The sequence below is a fragment of the Sminthopsis crassicaudata genome, chromosome 3 (genome assembly GCF_048593235.1).
Source record: "Sminthopsis crassicaudata isolate SCR6 chromosome 3, ASM4859323v1, whole genome shotgun sequence".
NCBI classification, from domain to species: domain Eukaryota; kingdom Metazoa; phylum Chordata; class Mammalia; order Dasyuromorphia; family Dasyuridae; genus Sminthopsis; species Sminthopsis crassicaudata.
Window position 1 is genome coordinate 57,060,942 of NC_133619.1, and position 23,139 is coordinate 57,084,080.

Here is a 23,139-nt window from a genome sequence, read left to right on the forward strand (position 1 = left end):
TACTATAAGATATTTAATATGTATGGAAATGCCTGCCATCTAGGGGAGGGGGTGGAGGGAAGGAGGGGAAAATTTGGAACAGAAGGGAGTGCAAGGGATAATGTTGTAAAAAAAAAAAAATTACCTATGCATATGTACTGTCAAAAATGTTATAATTATAAAATTAATAAAAAATAAAAGAAAATAAAGAAAAAAAGGTCCATTGATTTCAAGAGATTTCTAAAGAGTGCCCTGGTAAAGAATCCCTGGCTTAACAATTGCTTTAGTTTTGCCATGTATCATCCAACCCCTATCATGATGTCTGAACATAATAGGGGCTTAATAAATGAGGATTGATTTAAAGATTTACTCAGAATCACTCTGCTAGTACCTAAGGTGGAATGTGAAAACAAATGTTTCTGGCTAGAAGACCAGAGCACTTTTACCAGTGATTGGTTCTCAAACTTTTTAGTCCCAGGATCCGTTTATGTTCTTAAAATTTTTCGAAGACATTCGCTCCCCAAAGAGCTTTTGTTCACATGTACATCTACTGTTATTTACCATATTAGAAATTAATATTTCTTGCTATTTTTATTAAAATATTTTGAATTGCCTGAATTTCAGAGACTATACTTTGAGAACTGCTGTTTCTGGTTGTCATTGTTCAGGCATTTCAGTTGTCTGATTCCCTGTGATCCCATCTGGGATTTCCTTGGCAAAAATACTTCCCATTTCCTTCTCTACCTCATTTTACAAATAGGGAAACTGAGACACATAGGCCTAAGTGACTTTCCCAGGGTCACACAGCCAGTAAGTATCTATGACTGGATTTGAACTCAGGTCTTCCTAATATATAGTAAATAATAAATGCTTATTGACTGATTAAACATGCTATCTCTATCTCCATCTTCCACTGCAGCACCTAACTGTCCCTAGCTATCTCCAGATAGGGCAGGAATTTTTCCCAAGATGTTTTTACATTTATTCCTTAAGTGAAAACAAGTGGGACATTGGCCATACTTGTCTGAGGAAGAAGGGCAAATGGGCAAATGTAAGCCATAAACTGACCTGTGCTATCTGACTTACTTTCACTTAATATCCCACTCCCCAATGTTGATGACAAATCGCATTAGGGGAACAAGAATTGTCAAGGCATCCTTCAGCTTGGCAGTATTGCTTACAGTTTGCATACCCCTACTTAGCATTTGTAATTCACACATATGAGTTTTTTTAGTTGTATTAATATTCAATTTGCTGTATCTTGCTTGCTATTTTGCTGGGGTCCAAGTTTTCTAATCATATTTCAAAGAAATAAATGAAACATGTAAAATGAAGTGAAAATTATTCTTAAGCAAAAAAAAAAAAAAAGGCAACCAGTGCACAGTCAGCAGACTGCAAATGCTATGGCATTCTAGTTTCTCTGCAAGTGGCAATGCAAGAACTAGGATTCTCACCTTGTTGACAGGACCAGTTCATTAGTCAATCTGATCCCTAGTCACTCTCTAAATCAATCAGATTCTAATCAGGACCATCCTCCGTTTCTTGAAACAAAGATTCATCCACATCCATTTGCCAGCTTTCTCTAGGAGCCAGAGATCAGATGTGTCAAATTATAAGATGTCAGACTTAATTTATTTGTTTCTGGCTTTGTCTTTCTCCTTCATTCTCTTCCCTTTAAATTCTAAGAGCTCTGCATCTCCAACAGCCTTCCTATTCAAGAAATTTTCAATTGTTACAGGTGTGATAGAAATGTTGTTTTTCAGTGGTTTTTGCTTTTTTATTTGTTTCTCTTATTTCTTCTACTTATAAAAATAATAGCAATAATAATAAATGCTATGATTTTGTAGCACTTTAAGATTTTAAAAGGGCTCCATAGATATTATATAATTTGATCCTATCCTGAGAGATAGATACTATTATTATCCCCATTTTACAACTGAGGAAACTAAGGCAGACAGAGGTGTTGGTTGCTTGCCAAGGTGACATAGCTGGTGAGTGTCTGAAGTCATATTTGGACTTAGGTCTTCCTGATGCCAAGTTCAGTACTCTATGCATTACCTCTTGCTTTGAGCTACAGTTTCAATTAGTTTTTATTGAACAGCTGATGCTAGAGGGAAGACTTACTTCTGCCTAGAAGTCTGATAGTTGTAATATAGCTGAGACATCATTGGCTTCCAGATTTCCCTAAAGAGAATATTTTACAATGAGGAATTTCATCTCAATGCTTTTCTCTGCAAGAAAACTTAAGGCTTACTGGACAGTTTTTTCATCATATTCTCCTGCTTCAGTTGTCCGTTATGTTGAAACTGGCTGGATTTCCTCATAATAATGTAAAAGAATACAGGTAGATGACTCCAGAAACTCCAGTTTCTGCTTAGTTTTCCACTGTAATCATTGTAAATTAGACACAAGCAGCTCAAAGCTAAATTCTGGAACCTGAAATCTAGAAGTTCAGGCTGTTGGACTGACAAGGGAAAGGGAGAGAGGGACTGGGGAGCAGACATAAGTGTTTAGGTATCCCTTATTTTAGGCATCTTAGTTTTATATTTATAGCCCCAGTTCTTAGTATAGCATTTGACACCTAAAAAGCTTAGATTTCATTCATCCAATGGAAGGCAACCAGTACAGTAAAGAACAAGACTTGAGACTATGTCAAACAGGGATCAGTGGAAGAGACAAGAATTGGTTAGCCTGGAGAAAAGAAAACTTACAGGAAACATGATTTCTGTTTTCAAGTATTTGAAAGATTGTCCTATACAAGAGAAATGAGATTTGTTTTATTTGATCCCAACAGGAAAGAACTGGGAATAATAGATAAAAGCTTCAAGAGAAGATTTAGATTTAGAAGATTTGATGTTGAGAAGGAAAAAAAAAAGCCTCTATCAATTAGAGCTATCAAAGAGGCAAGTGGACAGCTTCAAGAGATAATGGGGTCACATGCAATGAAAATCTCCAAACTAAAGCTAATGCCCTATTATAATAGAAGAGAGTTAGGGTCAAACCTCAACTCTTTCTTTTACAACCTGCAATTTTGGATAAAGTTATAAGTTCTTTGGACTCAGTTCCTTCATTTATAAAATAAGATGGGGGAAGGAGATAGAAGATGATGAAGGCTCCTTCCAGCACTGAGTCTGTGGTCCCATGACCAGATGTCAGAAGTAACTTAGAGAAGAATACAATCCAAGCATAAATTGGACAATATAGCCTCTAATCATGTTGACTCCTTCTTACTTAAACCAAAGTATACAACAATATATCAAAGAGGGCAATGAATATACTGAAATAATGGACATTATTGTGTGTGTGTATGTGTGTGTGTGTGCATGTACATACAGAGAGAGAGAAAAAGAGAGAGAACAATAATATTCCATTATCTTCATATACAACAACTTATTCAACCATTCCCCAATTTATGGGCATCTACTCATTTTTCAATTCTTTGCTAGCTGCTACACACATTTTTGCACATGTGAATCCTTTATTATTTTCTTGTAATACAGACCCAATAATAATGCTGCTAGGTCAAAGAGTATGTATAGTTTTACAGCCCTTTGGACATAGTACCAGATTACTCTCCAGAATAGTTGAATCATATCACAACTCTACCAACAATGCATTAGTGTCTCAGTTTTTCCCCATCCCCTCCAACATTTATTATCTTTTCCTGTCATCTTACCCAATCTGACAGATATGAGGTGGTATTCAGAGTTGTTTTAAATTCCTTTTTTTTATATGACTACAGATGGCTTTAATTTCATCTGAAAATTGACTGTTCATATCCTTTGACTATTTGTCAATTGAGGAATGACTTATATTCTTATAAATTTGATTTACAAATGAGATCATCTTTATCAGAAACACTGGCTGTACAGATTTTTCCCAGCCTTGTACTTCCCTTTTAATTTTGTTTCTGTTGGTTTTGTTTATGCAAAACCTTTTTAATTTAATGTAATCAAAATTGTCCATTTTGCCTTTCATAATGTTTTCTAGTTCTTCTTTGGTCATAAATTCTTCCTTTCTTTCTCCAAGATCTGATAGGTAAATTATCCCTTGCTCTCCTAATTTGTTCATGGTATCTTCTTTTAAGGCTAAATCATGTACCTATTTGATCTTATTTTGGTATAGGGTGTCGTAGGTATTATACCAAGTTTCTGACATATTATATTCCAGTTTTCCCAGAAACTTTTGTCAAATAGTGTGTTCTTATTTCATAAGTTGAAGTTTGGGAGTTTATCAAATATTTGATTACTATAGGCCTTGATTATTGTGTTTTATGTATTTAATCTATTTTGCTTATCCACCACTCTATTTCTTAGCCAGCTCCATATGGTTTTGATGACTGCAGCTTTGTAATATAGTTTTAGGTTTGTGACTGCTAGCCACCAACCTTTGTATCTTTTTTCATTAATTCACTTGATATTCCTGACCTTTTGTTCTTCCAGATAAATTTTGTTATTTTTTTCTAGTTCTATAAAATAATGTTTTGGCATTTTGATTGGCTAATCAAGTAGACCAATTTAGACAGAATCGCCATTTTTATTATATTAGCCTATTCATGAACAATTGATATTTTTCTAGTTGTTTAGATCTGACTTTATTCATGTGAAATGTTTTGTAATTCTATTCACATAGTTCTTGGGTTTGTCTTGTCAGGTAAACCCCCAAATATTTTATTTTGTCTACAATTATTTTAAATGGAATTTCTCTCTCTTGCTAATGCACTTTGTCAGTAATATATAAAAATACTGATGTCTGTGTGGGTTTATTTTATTTCCTACAATTTTGCTAACGCTATTCATTGTTTCCAGAAGGTTTTTGGATGATTTTTAGGATTCTCTAAGTAATATCATCATATCATCTGCAAAGAGTGATAGTTTTATTTCCTCATTGCCTATTCTAATTTCTTTAATTTCTTTTTATTTTCCTATTGCAAAAGCCAACTTTTCTAGTACAATGTTGAATAATGGGCATACTTGTTTCAGCTTGTCTTTGTTGCAAATAATGCTTACTGTGGGTTTTAGATATGCTTATTATTTTAAGAAAATCTCTATGCTCTCTTGTGTATTCAGTAGGAATGGGTGCTGTGTTTTGTCAAAAACTTTTTCTGTATCTATTGAGATTATCATATGATTTCTGTTGGGTCTGTATTAATATGGTTCCTTAGGCTAATAGTTTTCCTTATATTGAACTAACCCTTCATTCCTGGTATAAATCCTACTTGGACATAATGTATTATCTTGCTGATAAGTTGCTGTAATCTCTTTGCTAATATTTTATTTAAATTTATTGTATCAATATTCATTAGGGTGATTGGTCTATAATTTTCTTTATCTATTTTAGCTCTTCCTGATTTAGGTCCAAATACCATATTGGTGTCTTAAAGGGAATTTGGCAGGACTCCTCCTTTACCTATTTTTCAAATAGTTTACTTAGTATTGGAATTAATTGTTCTTTAAATGTTTGGTAGAATTCATTCCATCTGGCCCTGGAAACTTTTTTTTAAAGAGTTCATTAATGGCTTGTTCATTTTCCTTTGGTAAAATGAGACTATTTAAGTAATTTATTTCTTCTTCTGTTAATCTAAGGAATTTATGTTTTTGTAATTATTTATCCATTCTAGTTAAATTGTCAGACTTACTGCCATACAGTTGTACAAAAAAAAAATTAGCTCCTAATTATTGCTTTAATTTCTTTTTCATTGATTATAGGAGTTTACCCTTTTCATTTTTTTATGCTGGTGATTTGTTTTGTTTTGTTTTTTCCTTTCCTTTTTCTAATCAAATGAACCAAAGACATCTATATTTTTGGTTTCTTTGTCATAAAACCAACTCTTAGTTTTAGTAATTAGTTCAATAGTTTTCTTAGTTTCAATTTTATTAATCTCTCCTTTGAGTTTAAGATTTCCAATTTGGTATTGAATTGAGGGTTTTTAATTTGTTCTTTTTCTAACTTTTTTAGTTGTATGCTCAATTCATTGATCGCCTCTTTCTCTATTTTATTCATATAGCTATTTAGAGACATAAATTTTTTCCCTAAGAACATCTTTGGCTGCATCCCATAGGTTTTAGTATATTATCTCATTATTATCATTCTCTTTGATAAAATTATGGATCATTTCTGTGATTTATTGATTGACCACTCATGTTTTTAGAATTAGGTTATCTACCTTCCAGTTGGTTTTAATCTATCTTTCCCTGACCCTATATTGAATATAATTTTTTATTGAATTGTGGTCTGAAAAGAAAGCATTAACTATTTCTGCTTCTCTGAATTTGCTTATGGGTTTTTTATGCCCTAATACATGGTCAAATTTTGTGTAGATGCCATGTACTGTTGAGAAAAAGGTGTATTCTTTTCTGTCACTATTCAATTTTCTCCAAAGGTCTATCATATTTGGTTTTCTAGAATTCTATTATCCTTCCTAATTTCTTTCTTATTTATTTTGTGGTTAAATTTGTATGATTCTGAGGGAGAAGGTTGAGGTCCTCCACTAGTATAGTTTTGTTGTCTATTTCTTCCTATAACTGACTTAAAATCTTCTCTAAGGATTAGGTTGTTCTACCACTTGGTTCATACACATTTAGTATTATTACTACTTCATGGTTTACAGTACATCCTTTACTGGGTGTACTTTCCTTCTTTTTATCTTTTAATAAGATCTGATTTTACTTTTACTTTATCTGAAATCCGAATTGCTATACTTTACTAATACATTGTTGGTAGAGTTGTGAACTGATCCAACCATTCTGGAGAGCAATTTGGATCTATGCCCAAAGGCTATCAAACTGTGCATACCTTTTGATACAGCAGTGTTTTAACTGGGCTTATATCCCAAAGAGATCTTAAAAGAGGGAAAAGGACCCACATGTACAAAAATTTTTATGGCAGTCCTTTTTGTAGTGGCAAGAAACTGGAAACTGAGTAGATTCCCACCAGTTAGAGAATGGCTGAAAAAGTTATGGTATATGAATGCCATAGAATATTATTGTTCTATAAGAAATGATCAGAAGGATGATTTCAGAGATGCCTGGAGAGACTTACATGAATTGATGCTAAGTGAAATAAGTATTACCAGGAGATCATCGTACACGGCAACAACAAGATTGTATGATGATCAGTTCTGATGGACATGGCCCTTTTCAACAATAAGATGATTCAGGCCAGTTCCAATGATCTTGTGATGAAGACAACTGTCTACACCCAGAGAGAGGATTGTGGGAACTCAGTGTGGATCACAACATAGCATTTTCACTCTCTTTTTTGATGTTTGCTTGCATTTTATTTTTTCTCATTTTTTTCCTTTTTATTTGATTTTTCTTTTGTAACAAGATGATTGTATAAATATGTATGCATATATTGGATTTAACATATAATTTTAGTATGTTTACATATATTGAATTACTTGCCAGCTAGGGGATAAAGTGGGGGAAAGGGAAGGAAAAATTGAAACACAAGGTTTTGCAAGAGTTAATGTTGATATTTAGACATGTATACATATATTGTATTTAATTTATACTTTAACATATTTAACATGTATTAGTCCAGGGCAGCTAGGTGGCGCAGTGGATAGAGCACCAGCCTTGAATTCAGGAGGACCCAAGTTCAAATCTGGTCTCAGACATTTAAGACTTCCTAGCTGTGTGACCCTGGGCAAGTCACTTAACCCCAGCCTCAGGGAAAAAAAGAAAGAAAGAAACATGTATTGGTCAACCTGCCATCTAGGGGTGAGGGAGGAGGAGAAAAATTAGAACAAAAGGTTTGGCAATTATCAATGTTGCAAAATTACCCATGCATATATCTGGTAAAGAAAAACTATTAAAATAAAATAAAAATTAAAAAAAAAGAGTTAATGTTGAAAAATTATCCATGCATATGTTTTGAAAATAAAAAGCTTTGGGGGCAGATAGATGGTACAGTGGATAGAACACCAGGCCTGAAGTCAGGAGGACCTGAATTCAAATCTGGTCTCAGACACTTAACACTTCCTAGCTATGTGACCCTGAGCAAGTAACAACCCCAATTGCCTCAGCCAAAAAAAAAAAAAAAAGAAAGAAAGAAAAAAAAGAGAAAAAGAAAAAAAAAAGAAAGAAAGAAAAAGAAAAGAAAAAATTTAATAAAAAATTGCTATCCCGGCTTTTTTTTTTTTTTACTTCAGCTGAAGCATAATAAACTCTATTCCAGCATTTTACCTTTACTCTGTATATGTCTCTCTATGTCTAAAACAAGTGTGTTTCTTGTAACCAATACATTGTAAGATTCTGTTTTTAATCTACTCTACCATTCATTTCCATTTTATGGGTGAATTCATACCATTAACATTCACAGTTATGATTGCCAGCTCTGAATTTCTCTCCATCCTATTTATATTACATATTATATATCCCTGTATATATTTTTCCTCTGTTTCCACCCTGTCCTTAGTAGAGAGTTTTTAACCCACCCTACCCACTATCTATCTTCTATCACCCCTTCCTCCCTTCTTGTCTTTTTCCCTAGTGTTTCTGTCCTCCCTTTTATCCGGCCCTTCTCTTTTCTTTTCTCTTTACTTCTTTATAGGGTAAAATAAATTTCTATATTCAACTGAATGATTAAGTTTTTCCCTCTTAGAGCCAAAATTAATGAGATCAAGCTTCAGAAAATGCTCATTCCCCTCCCTTCTTTTCCTGGATTGTAATAGTTCTTTTGTGACTCTTTGTGTGATCTAATTATCCCATTAAACTTCCCTTTTCTCTTTTTTAGTACAGACCTTTTTCTACTCTTTAATGTCATCCTTGATGTCATCATATCAGAGATATTCACAACCACACTTTCCATGCATGTGGTGGCTGCTCTGTGCACCCCAGTAACAGATACAGTTCTCAAAAGTTACAGATATTCTTTTCTCATCTATATATGTAAACCGTTTAACCTTTAAATAACATATATTTTTCCTCTGTTTACCTTTCTATGCTTCTCTTGAGTCCTGTGTTTGTAGATTAAATTTTCTGTTTAGTTCTGGTTTTTTTCAATAAAAATGATTAAAAGTCTCTTACTTCATTGAAGATCTATCTCCTTTCCTGAAAGATGATGTTGAATCTCATTGAGTAGTTAATTCTTGGTTTTAACTTCATATCCTTTGCCTTCTGGAATATGCTATTCTAGCCCCTACAATCTTTTATTCTAGAAGCTACCAGATCCTGGTTAATCCTAACTGTGCTTCTTGATATTTGAATTGGTTTTGTCTGGCAGCTTGAAATATTTTTTCCTTGAGATTATAGTTCTGGAGTTTCACAACAATGTTCCTTGGGGTTTTCCTTGTGGGATGTCTTTCCAAAAGTTATCAATGGATTTTTTTTCAATGTGTATTTCCCCCTCTGTTTCTAGAACATCCAGCAAGTTTACCTTAATTATCTCTTGGAGAATGCTATCCAGGCTCTTTTTTTTGGTCATGGCCTTCAGTGAGGCAATAATTTTTAAACTGTTTTCTCTGGATTTAATTTCCAGATCAGCTTTTTCTTCCAATCAGATATTTCACATTTTCTTCCATTTTTTCATTCTTTTTGTTTGTTTGACTGATTTTTGCTCTCTCATAGAATCATTGGTTTCCATTTGCCCTTTTACTTTTACTTTTTAATGTGTGATTTTCTTCAGTTAACTTTTGTAGCTCTTTTTCCATTTGGTTGTCAAGGTTCATTTCTGGCTTTTTGCTTATTTTCTTTCCTTTTCTTTTGATATTTCCTTTTATTTTACTTTTATGGTTGAGCTCTGCTCTTGGGTTAAAAAGGGCAATGTTCCAAACTTCCTGTGTAGTTATGAAACTTGGCTTTGAGCACAGGGGTCCCCTGTGTTTGCAGGAGATTGCTTTTCCAGCTCTTTTCAGGAAACATCCTAGTTTCCCAGAATTTGCCTTCTGAGCTGAGACTGGAGGCTGTCCCACTGATCTACTTCTCTACTGAGCCAGAACTAAGGGTCTTAGTTGCTGATTTGCTGTGATTAATACACTCTCACCAGCTTTCCCAGAGGCTGTCTGAACTGGGCTGAACATCCTTTTCACCCCAGTGAGACTGACTTTTCTTGAAGTTTTTCCAGTCTTCCTTGAGCTGAAGAGTGGTTTCATTTCATGAGACTCTATTCAAAGACTTGGTTTCATGTGGTTTTTTGAGGGAAACCAGGAGAGCTAGAGCAGCTTCCTGGCTTTACTCTGCCATCTTGACTCCACCCCCAGAAAAAAGAAAAACTCTTATATTACTGTTTCTCCCCCCCTCCAGCCTCATTTTTCCTTCCCTTTTAATGTACACATTCAAGGATGTGCCAGAGTCAGCTTTAACTAAGAAATACAATTGTTAAATTTTCAGTATAAGCATTTATACTCAGAATCATCAAATGCTATGAATCAGTGCTTGTTTTATTGTTCTGTGAATCATTTGACTTTAAAAAGGGATGACAAAAAAAGTTAATAATACTGCTTCATCTTAAAAGTGTGTCCTGATTCTGTTTTTGTTTTTATTTGGTTTGGTTTGGTTTGGTTTGTTTGGTTGGTTTGGGGTTTTTGTAGGAGAGGGTGGAGTGGCAAAGTCAGTTGTTAAACATTTACCAACACACTCTTACATGTACCTGAGATCACATACCTATGATGTAATGGAGGAGTGAGAGGTGCCTGTGACCTTAAGCAGCCACTCTCTATCTATCACTTGTAATTCTAGCTTTTCTAGTGCAGAGATCATCCTCTTTGGCAGAGGAAACAGAAACAATATTTTTGCAAGCTTTCCTTCATCACCAATAAGCATTATCCCATACATCCCAAACAGAGGTCCTCCACTGTCTCTGGTCTTCTTCTTTCCCTCCATTTTTCCCTCACAAAATTCCCTAAGAACTTCTAAAAAACCCACAAGTTTTTCTGACTCTAAGTCCATAACTTTACCCACCGAGCCACCTTGATGCCTAGATAGTGATCATTTAAATAAGATATTTATGTATAGTAATAATTCCAAGTTGTTACAAATTCCATGTTAATGCTTGCTATTTCAATAAGACAATCCTGTCTGATAAGTAGAACTTGGAACTATTTGCCATCATTTCTCTTTGATATCCCTGTTCTCTCAGTGTAATTTCTATGTCTAGTTTTGCCAAATATCAAATTCTACCAAAGGTCTCGAGTACCACTTCATTATAAACAAGGATAATAACAAATGAGTTGAGCTCAATAAGCTTTTATTGCTATTCACTGGGCTCATCACTTCTAACTGTTGTATTCCCATAATACTCTCGACTGAGCTTTATTGCTCTGGTGTTCACCATAAGTATCCCAAACAGAACCTCATTAGCCATATACTAAAGTTCCCAAGGAGAAGGAAGAATTAGGCAGAGCCTTTTCACACATCATTGTGCTCTTATAATCTTTTACTATACTATAGCCTACCTCACATCCCATTGTTACACTCACTGTTGAGTCCTGGAAATGACCCACATATCAGGGATGTTTTTAAAAGCTAAAATGATCCATCATTCCATGGCAGTCATTGAGGAACCTAATTCTCCACCTTGAATAAGAAAGATTTGAAGGAATTGTTTGATAGAAAGGGGAGTCATTCCAACTTCTGTTTTGAATTTCAAATGAGGGTAAATAAAAAGGCAAGAAGTACTTTAGAAATTAGTTTTCCATAGAATGTAGTAAATCAATTACCTTTAAAATGATTGCTGGGGTTCATTTTTAAAGAGAGATTGAGTTCTATATTCAGATTCACAAGGTATTCAGCAAAGTCACCTGCAAAGTAAATAGTTCATATCTTGATATTGGTCCTAGAGAGAACACAGCCTTTAATTACTTAATTTTTATGGATATTACATAAAAATCATATGAACATTAGCCTTCATGTTTCAGTGATGGAAATTCTAAGTCACTCCTTCACTTCAAAGTATTTATGAAAAGAGGCAATAGGAAAGGTCATGGGAAATGAGGCTTAAGTATCTATCACATTCAGTGACCCAGCAAACTACCATATAGTATTTTTTCATTCTCTCTCTGTGTCTCTGTGTGTGTGTGTGTGTGTGTGTGTGTGTCTTTCTGTCTCTCTGTGTATCTCTCTGTGTCTCTGTGCCTCTCTATGTGTGTCTTTCTGTATGTGTCTCTGTGTGTGTGTGTGTTGTCTCTCTGTCTCTGTGTCTATCCATCTGTCCATCTTTCTCTCTCTTTCTCTCTCTCTCTCTCTCTCTCTCTCTCTCTCTCTCTCTCTCTCTCTCTCTCTCTCTCTCTCTCTTCTCTCTCTCTCTCTCTCTCTCTCCCCTTTTCTCTCTCTCCCCTTTTCTCTCTCAACAGATTTTGAAAACAGGAAAACTGAGAAAGAATGCCAAAATCTCTTTATGATGTTATATGAATGTAAATTGTCAGTACCTTGAAATCTGAGAGGGACCTGAGATCACCTAGTCTAATTTTTCATTTCACAGAGCATGAAATCCACGCCCAATCCATCAATGAGTTTGTTAAATTCTTACTATAGGATCAGGGACCTATCTTGAGAAGTAAAGTGATTTTCTCAATAACATATATCCCCACAAAATTAGGGAACTAGCAAAATCTAAATCTAAATTCCAGCCCCCTACATTTAGGTATAATATTTATTCTGCTATACCATGTCATCTCTGGGTCTTTCTTACTAGATTCATGTGCTTCATTTTGGAATTGAGTTCAATCAACAAATATTTTTTTTGCCAGTCCACATTGCCAAAAAGCAGGAAGTAATTAATGTCTGAGCATTATTGACTTTTTCCATGTCTTAGAAACAAGGACCACTTTACCACCAATGTCATTCCCTTATGCTTCAAGCATTTTTTAAACTCATTACTCAAAACTTAAAGGAATGACAATGGAAAATCACGTTGTTTGGGAATCCACAGGTGCATCTTGCCTTCTTTTCCTCTCTTTGGAAAATTATGAGTTTCTTGAAGTCAAGGATCATATTTTATTTAATTTTTATCTTTCTAAGACCCTAACATAATACTGTGGAATTATTAGTGTGAGAAATTGATGAGCATTTTGATTTACACAGTTATGACAATCAAATTGGAGAAATGAAACTTAAATTAGAAAACTAAAACCCACTAGGACACCAAGGAATATTCAAGGGTGAATTTTATCTTCCCCTAAAAAAATTTAAGCTCCTTGGGGGCAGGGACTGCTGTATAATGAGGGGTGGAGATTCATATCAGGTAACTTCTGTACCATCCAATTAATGACGAATGGAGAGGAGGGATTTATGCTTCAGGATAGGAAATAAAATGCTGCCTTTGGAGTTTCAAAGGTACTCACCTGGCACCCGGTTTTTGTTTTTTGTTTTTTTCTGAGTCAATTGGGATTAAGAGATTCCAGCCAGGAAGTATCAAGTATCTGAGGCCACATGTGAACTCAGGTCCTTCTGACTTCAGGGCTTGTGTGCTATCCACTACACCAACTAACTGCCCCTCTGGGCACCCATTCTCCATAGACTATAAAATAAATCTTTCCTTCATTCATCAATAAGTCAGTGGTGTTTTAGGTAAGATATTTTGTCTCTTATATAATAACTAGAATAACTAGAATTGACTTGCAGAATTGGCCCTTGTTTCCAAGTATATCAGAAATCTGATTCTGGACTTTTTACCCAGAGTATAATCCCTCAATTATCAATAGATCATCTTCCTTTCAATCTATAGATGGCATTAGTGAAATGGATGACCATAGCATAAATAGTTCCTGAACTTCTAATTCTTAAACTCTACCTTGACATAGAACAGAAGTAGTAACAATGCATTTATGTTACATTATGTAACGATGCAACATATACATGCTTTCTATAACTTGGTTCCAGGAAAGGAGAGCTGCAGGGTCAAACAGAAGGAGTTTCTGAATCTTAGCCTTCTTGGGAAAGAAAAATATTGACTAAGCAGCAGCAGTTTCTATGGTATCCTTCTAGCAACTGCAAGTCCAAAAGTTCCAGAATCTTGTCTTTTAACAAGAGAAAAAAAATGACTAAATGACATCAGCTTGTTGAAAAAAGGGTCATGTACATGACATCAAAACCTGGAAGAACACAAAAGCAACTATAGAGGAGAGCAAAAAACTCAGCTTTTGTTGTCCTCCATTATCACTAGTTGCTCAGGCAGTGTCAATCTAACTGGAAGGGAAATGTTTCTCTAACTACTCCAATTTACTGTTCCTTCTAAAAGGAGTTCATATCCTCATGGAGTATCTTAAGCATAGAGGATTGTAGAATTTTCTTGAGTGAGAAAGGGATTTTCAGGAATTGTGTAAAAGACATGGAATATATCATAAATGGTTATTGGATGATGAATTAGTGAATAGTGATTTATTGAGCTGATACAAGAGTAAGCACAATTAAAAATATTTAACATCTATATTTTAAACTGAAAAAAAAATTAAGGCAGAAGCCTAAATGACTTAACTCATCATCTGATGCTTACATAGTCTTTTCCTTAATTTCTCAAAATCATACGGTAGTAAATGAAAACAATACATATACAAATCACTATTGAAAGTCACATCTTCAAAGAACTCAAGAATTTTCATGCATCAATCATGGAAATCAAGATATCAAAAAGATCTAAGAATGTCAACAGATTCAGCTCCCTGCCTCAAACAGATAAATACCAAAATGATCAAGTCAAGATGGTTGTCAACTCAAGTCAATAAGTACTTAACAAGACCCTACCATGTGCCAAGCACTAAAATAAGCACTGGTTTTTTATCATGTTTATGAATATCTCCCTAGATCAGAACTAATCACAAAATCAAACTCCCAACCAAAATCTGGAACTCTACTAACTTGCTGACTCACAAATATAATTCATATATACATATATATGTATATATATACATATATTCATATATACATATATATGTATATATATATACATATATATATATATATACACATATACACATGTGTATGGATAGCTTACTAAGCCATGATCCAGACTAGAGTTGTTTCCCCAAAACTCTAGTGAATCGATTTGAAAGAGAACTAAATCTGTGTATTTTCAAAAGCTATGTTTAGTACAAAACTGAGATAGCAAAATATTATCCAAATTGGTCTCAAACCAAACCCAAATAGAAGCATTTCGTTTCATTTAAATCCTTGTCAAGAAATAGAGACCTAAGTCCACTCCCTTTTACTGCATTAATCACCCTGACAGTCAAAAAAGGTTTATGCTGCTTAAATCTATTTCTCCCTGTTTGATTTTGTTCAGTCCTTTGTGAATTAAGATGGAAGCCTACAGTCCACAGCAGTGGAAATAGAGTAGAGGGCAGAAAAGGGAGCATGGGAACCATGTTTTAGGTCCTCCCAAGCTAGCCAAAATGTATATAACAGTATGCAAATGATTAAATAGAAATTCAACCAGGACTCCCTCCCCCTAAGCCTAACAGTTCCACCACTGACATTATATGTTTTGAGAGCAGAGAAAGGGGGCCTAAAAAGTTAATCCTGGTCCAATGAATTGGGATCCAAGCCATCTTGCAGTATGACTAAAAAAGAAGGCTCCTTAGTTCTCTCCCCTGTTGGCAGAGCACCTTCTATTTATTTAAAAATATTTCCAAGGAAACACACTTTTCATTCCTCCCACTTTTCAAAGACATCCCAACTGTATAGGAAAGAGCATTCTTTGTTCTAATACAATGGTACTTGTCAGAGTAGCCCAGCCTAAACTGCCTGGAGTGCAAAGTCCCTAAAAGACTAAAAGGCAACAAAACATTCATTCTCTTTCAGGACACAATGCCATTTTCCACAAGAAGTTTGCCAACATATTTCACTTAACTACTTAATCAACTAAAAAAAGAAGAAGAAATTGTCTTTTTTATCTAATCTCATGAAAAACAGTGAATAATAAAACTTCTTGATTCAGAAAGTCACTTAATCTACCCAGTGCAAGACAGGCACTTATGAGGTAGAAATACCAATTAAGAGAACACAGCAACTCTTCCTTATCAGGCTTAGAATGCAATATGCTTGCAAAAGTATAAAGATTAGAGGTTAAAAAATTTTTTTCCATTTAAACTGAATGTCAAAAATGCTATATTCAGTGATGTAAAATATGCACAATTGAGTGCATTAGTAGAGAAGGTTAGTACAGAATCAGATTCTGATTAGTACAGAGTTTACAGTACTGACTCAATTTCAGGTGGGACAGTAACATCCACACAAAAAAATCAAAGACTCTCAGTGTAAGAAAAAGCAAAAGGGAGGTTATTACAATCTGGGGAGAAAGGGCATCTTCCATCCTGAACACAGAAGCCCCCACCTCCTCCACAGCTTGACATTCTAATCTAGGAAATATAACTCAGAAACAAAAGAATACAAATCAATTATAATAAACTTTTAATTTAAATTTCCCTAGAGAACTGTTATACAAGCAGATATCTTTGGATAAAAGAATTCAAAGCCATCATCTACTTTAAAAGAACTTAAATGTTAATTAAGAGGTGGTGGTAAAACAGGAGGGGAGAAATACCTGCAACTTTTAGCTATAGCTCTATCTGTTATTATAAAGTCTCAAATCACAATTAAGATATAAGGTTATATTCCCAAGAGAGTGTTTTCACTCACTTAGTTCCTCACAATTTGATGTCCAATTTCCTTATTTAAAATAAGGATAATAATTGAATCACCAACTTTACAGGGTTGTTCTGAAGATCAAATAAGACGTTTTTGAGATAATATTTTGCTATGCTGAGTAGTTTTGAACTAATGTCTTAGAAACACATCTTGTTACTGTGCTGTTTGAAGAAACTCTCCTTGCAGTTGTATGCCATAATTACACACGACAAACAAATCTAATCCTAAACACAATGGAGAGTTTCGTGTCTTCCACAGAATTTACACGTTCTACTTTATCAGGACTCAAAATATAGTTTTGAATAGAACTTCTTCCCTCAATGTGACTTGAACAACTTGCATGTGTAACTGGTCTGGGCTATATGTAAAATACTTTGTAACTCAAGAATTATAAATATAAGAGGTAGAATCACATGTATGTCATAGATAGTTATCAAAGATAGAATTTGAAATTAGATAGGAACTTGAAGATCTCTCAGTTTAGTTCCCTCATTTTATAGTAATTAGATCCCACTGAAAAATAATTTGCTCAAACTTATGTTTGGTACTTACAAAAGAAGTAAATGGTATCTGTTATAGCATGGAAGAAAGTAGACCAGTCTTGACAACTTTCACCTTAAGGGATTCTTAGGGTAGAAAAATAGCCAGGTTGTTCTGTTCCCCAATTCCCTTTGCCTAGTGAAAGACTTTTGAATTTTTGATGGTCCAAAAACTATTCTTGTTTCACTTTTTTCAGGTTATATAACAATAAAGGCAATTAACTGACTTGGTGGCTAAAGCACTGGGCCTGGAATCAGGAAGACCTGAATTCAAACTCTCAAATACTTCCTCATTAACTGGAAAAGTCACTTAGTTTACTTCAATTTTTCTTCATTTGTAAAATGAAGGCAATAATAGTATTTACCTCTCAAATGAGATAATAATTATAAAGTGCTTAGCTCAATGTCTGGCACATAGTAAGTGTTATATAAATATTTATCATTTTTAATTATTATTAAATTATTATTCATTAAATATTAACATATTTTATTATTATTAAATATTAACACATATTTTTATTGTCATTTTATATTTCACGTATTTAATCTAAAAAGGATAAGCCTTACTCAATGCTTTCACAGGTTTCAAACTGCTTTCTCCCATGTTATTGGACTTCATACTCACAAACATATTTTTAGGCACAGGTCAAAAGCATCATATGGTCTTTGTATCCCAGTATCAGAAATCCTAGCCTTCTGATTGCTGAATGTTGAGAAGAAATAGCCCAACCCAGATCTGCCTGAATGTCCATGTTCATGCCATCTCACTAAACGTATTCCTCTATACCTCTCTCCCACTTTCTACTTCCAGTAGTTTAGGGAACAATAATCAAATCAATCCTCCAATATTGAAAAGCACTTGTCCTGTAGTTCTACTTATCATCTCTATGCCTTCCTTGACTATAACATATCCCTTGATTTCCTTCACATATCAGATTATATTCTACTTGAGGATCAAGACTTTTTTGCCTTAGGTATATGTATCACCAACACTTGTCATAGTGCTTGATACATTCTTACTGTTATTAAATGTTTCTTCAATCTTTCATTCATCTGGCTCAGTGGCCTGCATGTAGTAGGTGCTTATTGGATTGAATTTTCTTTTCTTGAAAAACAAAAAAGCATCATCATTGAAAGGAGGTATTATTTGCCATATTAATTTCATCCTAGAATTTAGTTTTAAATTGAAAATAAAAGCTATTTCAGAGATCCCCACAAATTAATGTAGCTGTAAAGCCAGGGATTTCATTGGCATAGTAATTTACCTAATTTTCCAATCCCCAAGACAGTCCTTCCTGATTAAATCTAATGCCTGCAGTACTTTGAGGAAATTTTCACTATGACAACCATTGGTGCCTTTATTATGTGCATCTACAAGATCTAAAAAGATATAAAACCCTTTCATAGTTCCTAGACCCTTTTATAAATATTGTTTCTTTAATACTAATTTTGTACTTTTTAAATTTCAGATTTATTTTGCATTTTGTTTTTGTACCTAAGTATCTTTTTGTTTTGTTTTAAAGAAAAGCAGTTAAGTAAAACCAATTGACCCAAGGACCACATTCAAAAACATATGCAATATTCCCTAACCATAATGCCCTCTCTCATCAAAGAGAAAGCCAAGTATTTCATCATCCTTTCCCCTGTACTCTGATTGGTCATTATAATTCCTCAGAATTTATCTGTATTTCTCCATTGTTTTTGTTTGTATTTTTATGGCCATTATTCATTTTCTTTTTATAATCCTTCTTATTTCACTCTTTGTCACATACATGCCTTCCTAGATTCTCTGAAATTCCTCATGTTCTATATTTCTTGTGGTTCAATAGGAAACCATTATATTCAACCATTCCCCCCTAAAAATGGGCACCTACTTTAATTCCAGTTTTGTTGTTATTCTTGATCCTCTCACAAGTCCTGCAACAGATATTTTGATGTGTAAGAGTTTCCTTTCTGAATTTATTTTCTTAAGGTACACACTCTAATGGAATTACTGAATTAAAGGATATAAATAGGTTAGTGACTTTATTCATTTATGGTAATATATAACTTTATGCCATGTTTTCATGACCACAAGGAACAATTTACCAGACCACAGTGGCAGTTCAAGGGATGACCACAGTAAATGACCCAGTATAATTTTATCATTGCCCCTCAATATTTCACTAAAATGCTTCATAGGTATTTTCATAATTGATTTTTCAAACTAGAAGTCTTTCAAGATGCTTAGGTTAGGGAAATTTTAGAAGTTCCCTTTTTAAGGTCTAAAGTATATTTTATAGCCCACAAAATATAGTACCATGTCTATTGCAATTTTATTATTAGAATATTTCATTAACTCAAAACTTGCTTAGAGAATTTTTTCTCTAAGAAAATTCACATTTAATCATTTGGAATCAGATGAAAGAAAAAAGTATTTAAATTGACCCAGTTTGGATCCTGCTGTAGAGCATATACTCCAGGGAGGTCAAAGTCAGAAAGGCCCTTTCTACCAAAATATTCATAGCAACATTTTTGCAAAACCTTCCCTTCATCAAATTTTTTTAAAAATTAAGCGAATGAAATGATTAGTAAAGAGCAATCCCTGTGAAATTGCAAAACATGTTGAGAATGCACAGTTCCACTTCAAATTGTTGACTGGAGGAATGGGTACTAGATAAAGAGAACATGCTGCTAGGAATAGGTCTATGTAGTTCCAGTCCTGACCTGAAAAATAACCAATTCAGAATCCTAGGAAGAATTTAGAGTTTGGAATAATGGAACAAACAGGAAAACACCACAGAAGTAAGAAAAAGACAAGGGCTAACAGTAATTGGCAGCTTGCTTCACAAAAATCTCTGCTAAAAAATCAATGGCCTTTTAAGGTAGAGAAATGCTATATTCATGCTCCCTCCTTGATTAGCTGCACCCTGGCAGCTGTGCACCACATTACATTCTACACACACACACACACACACACACACACACACACACACACACACACACACACACACAGAGAGAGAGAGAGAGAGAGAGAGAGAGAGAGAGAGAGAGAGACAGAGACAGAGACAGAGACAGAGACAGAGACAGAGACAGAGACAGAGACAGAGACAGAGACAGAGACAGATTAGAATGAATTGATTTACCAATGGCCCAAAATTTTAACATTCATGACATTTCTCATTCTCATTTCTACTCCCTCTCTTCCCCATTGGTCTTTTTTGCCATTGTAGGCAACACAGCCCATCAACATCACCATAGCAGCACTCTCTCATTTAATGCTTGATGTAAATATTATCCACATTTTACAGATGAGGAAACTAAGACCCAAAAATATATGAATAAGTGACAAATTGGAATTCAAACACAAGTATTCTTGCTCTGAATCAAGTGATCTTTCATAACAAAGACACAAAAACATGTCTTCCTTCATAAATGATCTCAGAGTTTTTGCAAAGCTTTCACAGAGCTTAGATAAATTTATATATGTGTGTATGTATTATATACATATATATCATAAAAATGCACACATATATACCTATATAGATTATATACACACACCTATATACATTTAGATATATATATATATATATCACATACATTACACATGATCCATATACACTATGTATACTTATATACATTATATATGTACTTGTATACATTGTGCACATACCTATATATTATATATGTACCTGTATACATATTGTATACACACCTATATACATTATATATATATGCATTATACATGCACCTATATACATTATATATACACCTATATACGTAATATATATGCCTATATATAGTTTATATATACACACCCATATACATTATTTAAGTATAACATATACATTTTATACACACACACACACACACACACACACACGTGTGAGTGTGTATAATATCTCTCTATATATACACACACATGTTATCTGTATCTTTTCCCCCCAGAGGCATTCTCTGGAAGTCTTTGTACTGCCTTTCTGTCCAGCCATACACACCTGATTTCACTGATGGGCTTGCTACAGTAAGCAGATGTCAGTGCTTAAGAATTATCCAATCATCACTTCATTAGATCATATGGCATTCCAAACGTCTCAAGAGTGCAGTTCTTATGATGACTTCAGCCAGATATTAAAAACTTCTGGACATCACACTGGGAGCCATTAATAAATAGAATAACCTCATATTTAGCCATTTTTTAAAATTTCAATGGCCCTTCCCCTCTGTTTTCAATAATTAATTCTCTAGATCTTTGTTCAACCTATTAGTAAGCAAGAAGCATAGTAGAAATGAAATGGTGGGAACACAATAAAGACAGCACCAGAGTCTCTATCTCTCATTACAGACAGTGCTAACGAACAAAAGGATTGCAAGACCCAGTCAAGTGGGCTCCCTCCAGGGACTGCTAACAGACATACTTGGCTGAACAGACAATGCTCTCCTTAGTATTTCTAATAAAAGGCATAAGTCCTGGAGGAAAACATCTCTGTCATGTTATGCAAAACAGCTGAATGTGAATCCTCTTGGGAGAAGAATAAACCTGGTTTAAAAAGTAAAGATGCCCAGACACAGACAATATAGTCTGTGCATTGTTAGGAGACTTAAATGAAACAAAATTAAATTGCTCACTGAGAAATCTTAAGAGGAGGAACATTTTATTTTCAATAACTTAAAATATATTCTTGATCCATTATGTAAACAAGAAGTAGATCCTAGAATTCAAAACCTCTTAAGAACACAGCTCTTTTGCTAATATAACTCAAATTCATAATGAAACTATTTCCATTGGTCTGGTCCAATTACCATATTTTACATAATTATAACTTCTAATAATGGAATTCAAATGCATGTGATCACTTTAGGGGATTCATTATTCACATTAACAGGGACCTAGCTATTTTATCTGTCATAACACAGATATCAGGGATTCCGTGAGCCCCTTTAAATACTAGCGAGGGATGTGTTAGAAGAGATCCTCTTTTTAAAATGTGGCACTGGTGGTAATGGGGCCATCATTCTCAAACAACTTTTTAAAGTATTTATTAAACACTTACTATGTGACAAGCACTGGGGACACAGAGGGAAAAAATGAAAATATTCCTTCTCTAAGAGAGTCAAATACCTCATCACTACAAATTTTAAATCGGGGATTCTTAATCCTTTTTATATCATGGACCCCCTTTGCTAATATTGAAAAACTTGTGGAACCCCTTTTCAGAATATTTTCCATTCCAAAGTTTATACATACATATATATGCATAAATATGTTTAAATATATGCATATATGTATATACACATAATATCATAAAAGAAATAAAAAATTAATAAAAATAAAGGCTTTTTTAAAATTTAAGTTCATGGACCCCTTGAAACTTGTTGGGGTCTGTGGACTCAAGATTAAGGAACCCTGCCTTTGACCCTTCATTCTAGGCTGCAGAGTCTTCAGTTCTGATCTGTTAAGCTCGAATATTGATCCTGATCTGCTACCCAGTTTTAAGTCCCATTTCAATCACTTATCACTGGGGTGACCTTGGGAAAGTAATTTAATGTCAGGGCAGCTAGATGGTGCAGTGGATAGAGCACCAACCCTGGAGTCAAGAGTTCAAATCTGACTTCAGACATTTAATATTTACTAGCTGTGTGACCCTGAACAAGGCACTTAACCCCAATTGCCACACCAAAAAAAAAAAAAAAAAGGTAATTTAACGTTTCTGGGCCTCAGTGTACTATAGGAGCCAGAGCCTGGGCAAGCAAATCTATGATTTGGGAACGTCACCTAAAGTTCTGTGAGCTTCTGTTTCCTCCTCTAAAAAATGTAGAATGTAGACTCAATACACCTTCCAGCTTCAAAACTATTATTCCTCTTTATATGTAATTGGAAAAAACAAAATACTATTTAAAATAAAAACAAAAACAAATCTATTTTCCTATAATCTTAAATCCTAAAATATGACCATATTGGTTAGATTAATACTTTTAAAAGAAGTTACGGGCCATGGGAGTATGTTAAATATAGGCCCAACTATATGCTATATAGTCAAATGATCAGCCTAGCT

General features: G+C 34.2%; 1 long non-coding RNA gene across 1 annotated transcript in view; it reads right to left on the bottom strand.

Moving 5' to 3' along the window:
- Positions 1-11,706, bottom strand: part of LOC141560427 (uncharacterized) — a 39,428-nt gene extending 27,722 nt beyond the window's left edge. Inside the window, exon 1 of the long non-coding RNA XR_012487714.1 lies at positions 11,642-11,706. This is a non-coding gene — a long non-coding RNA (uncharacterized LOC141560427). The remainder of the gene's footprint in view (positions 1-11,641) is intronic.
- Between the last annotated feature and the right edge of the window lie 11,433 nt (positions 11,707-23,139).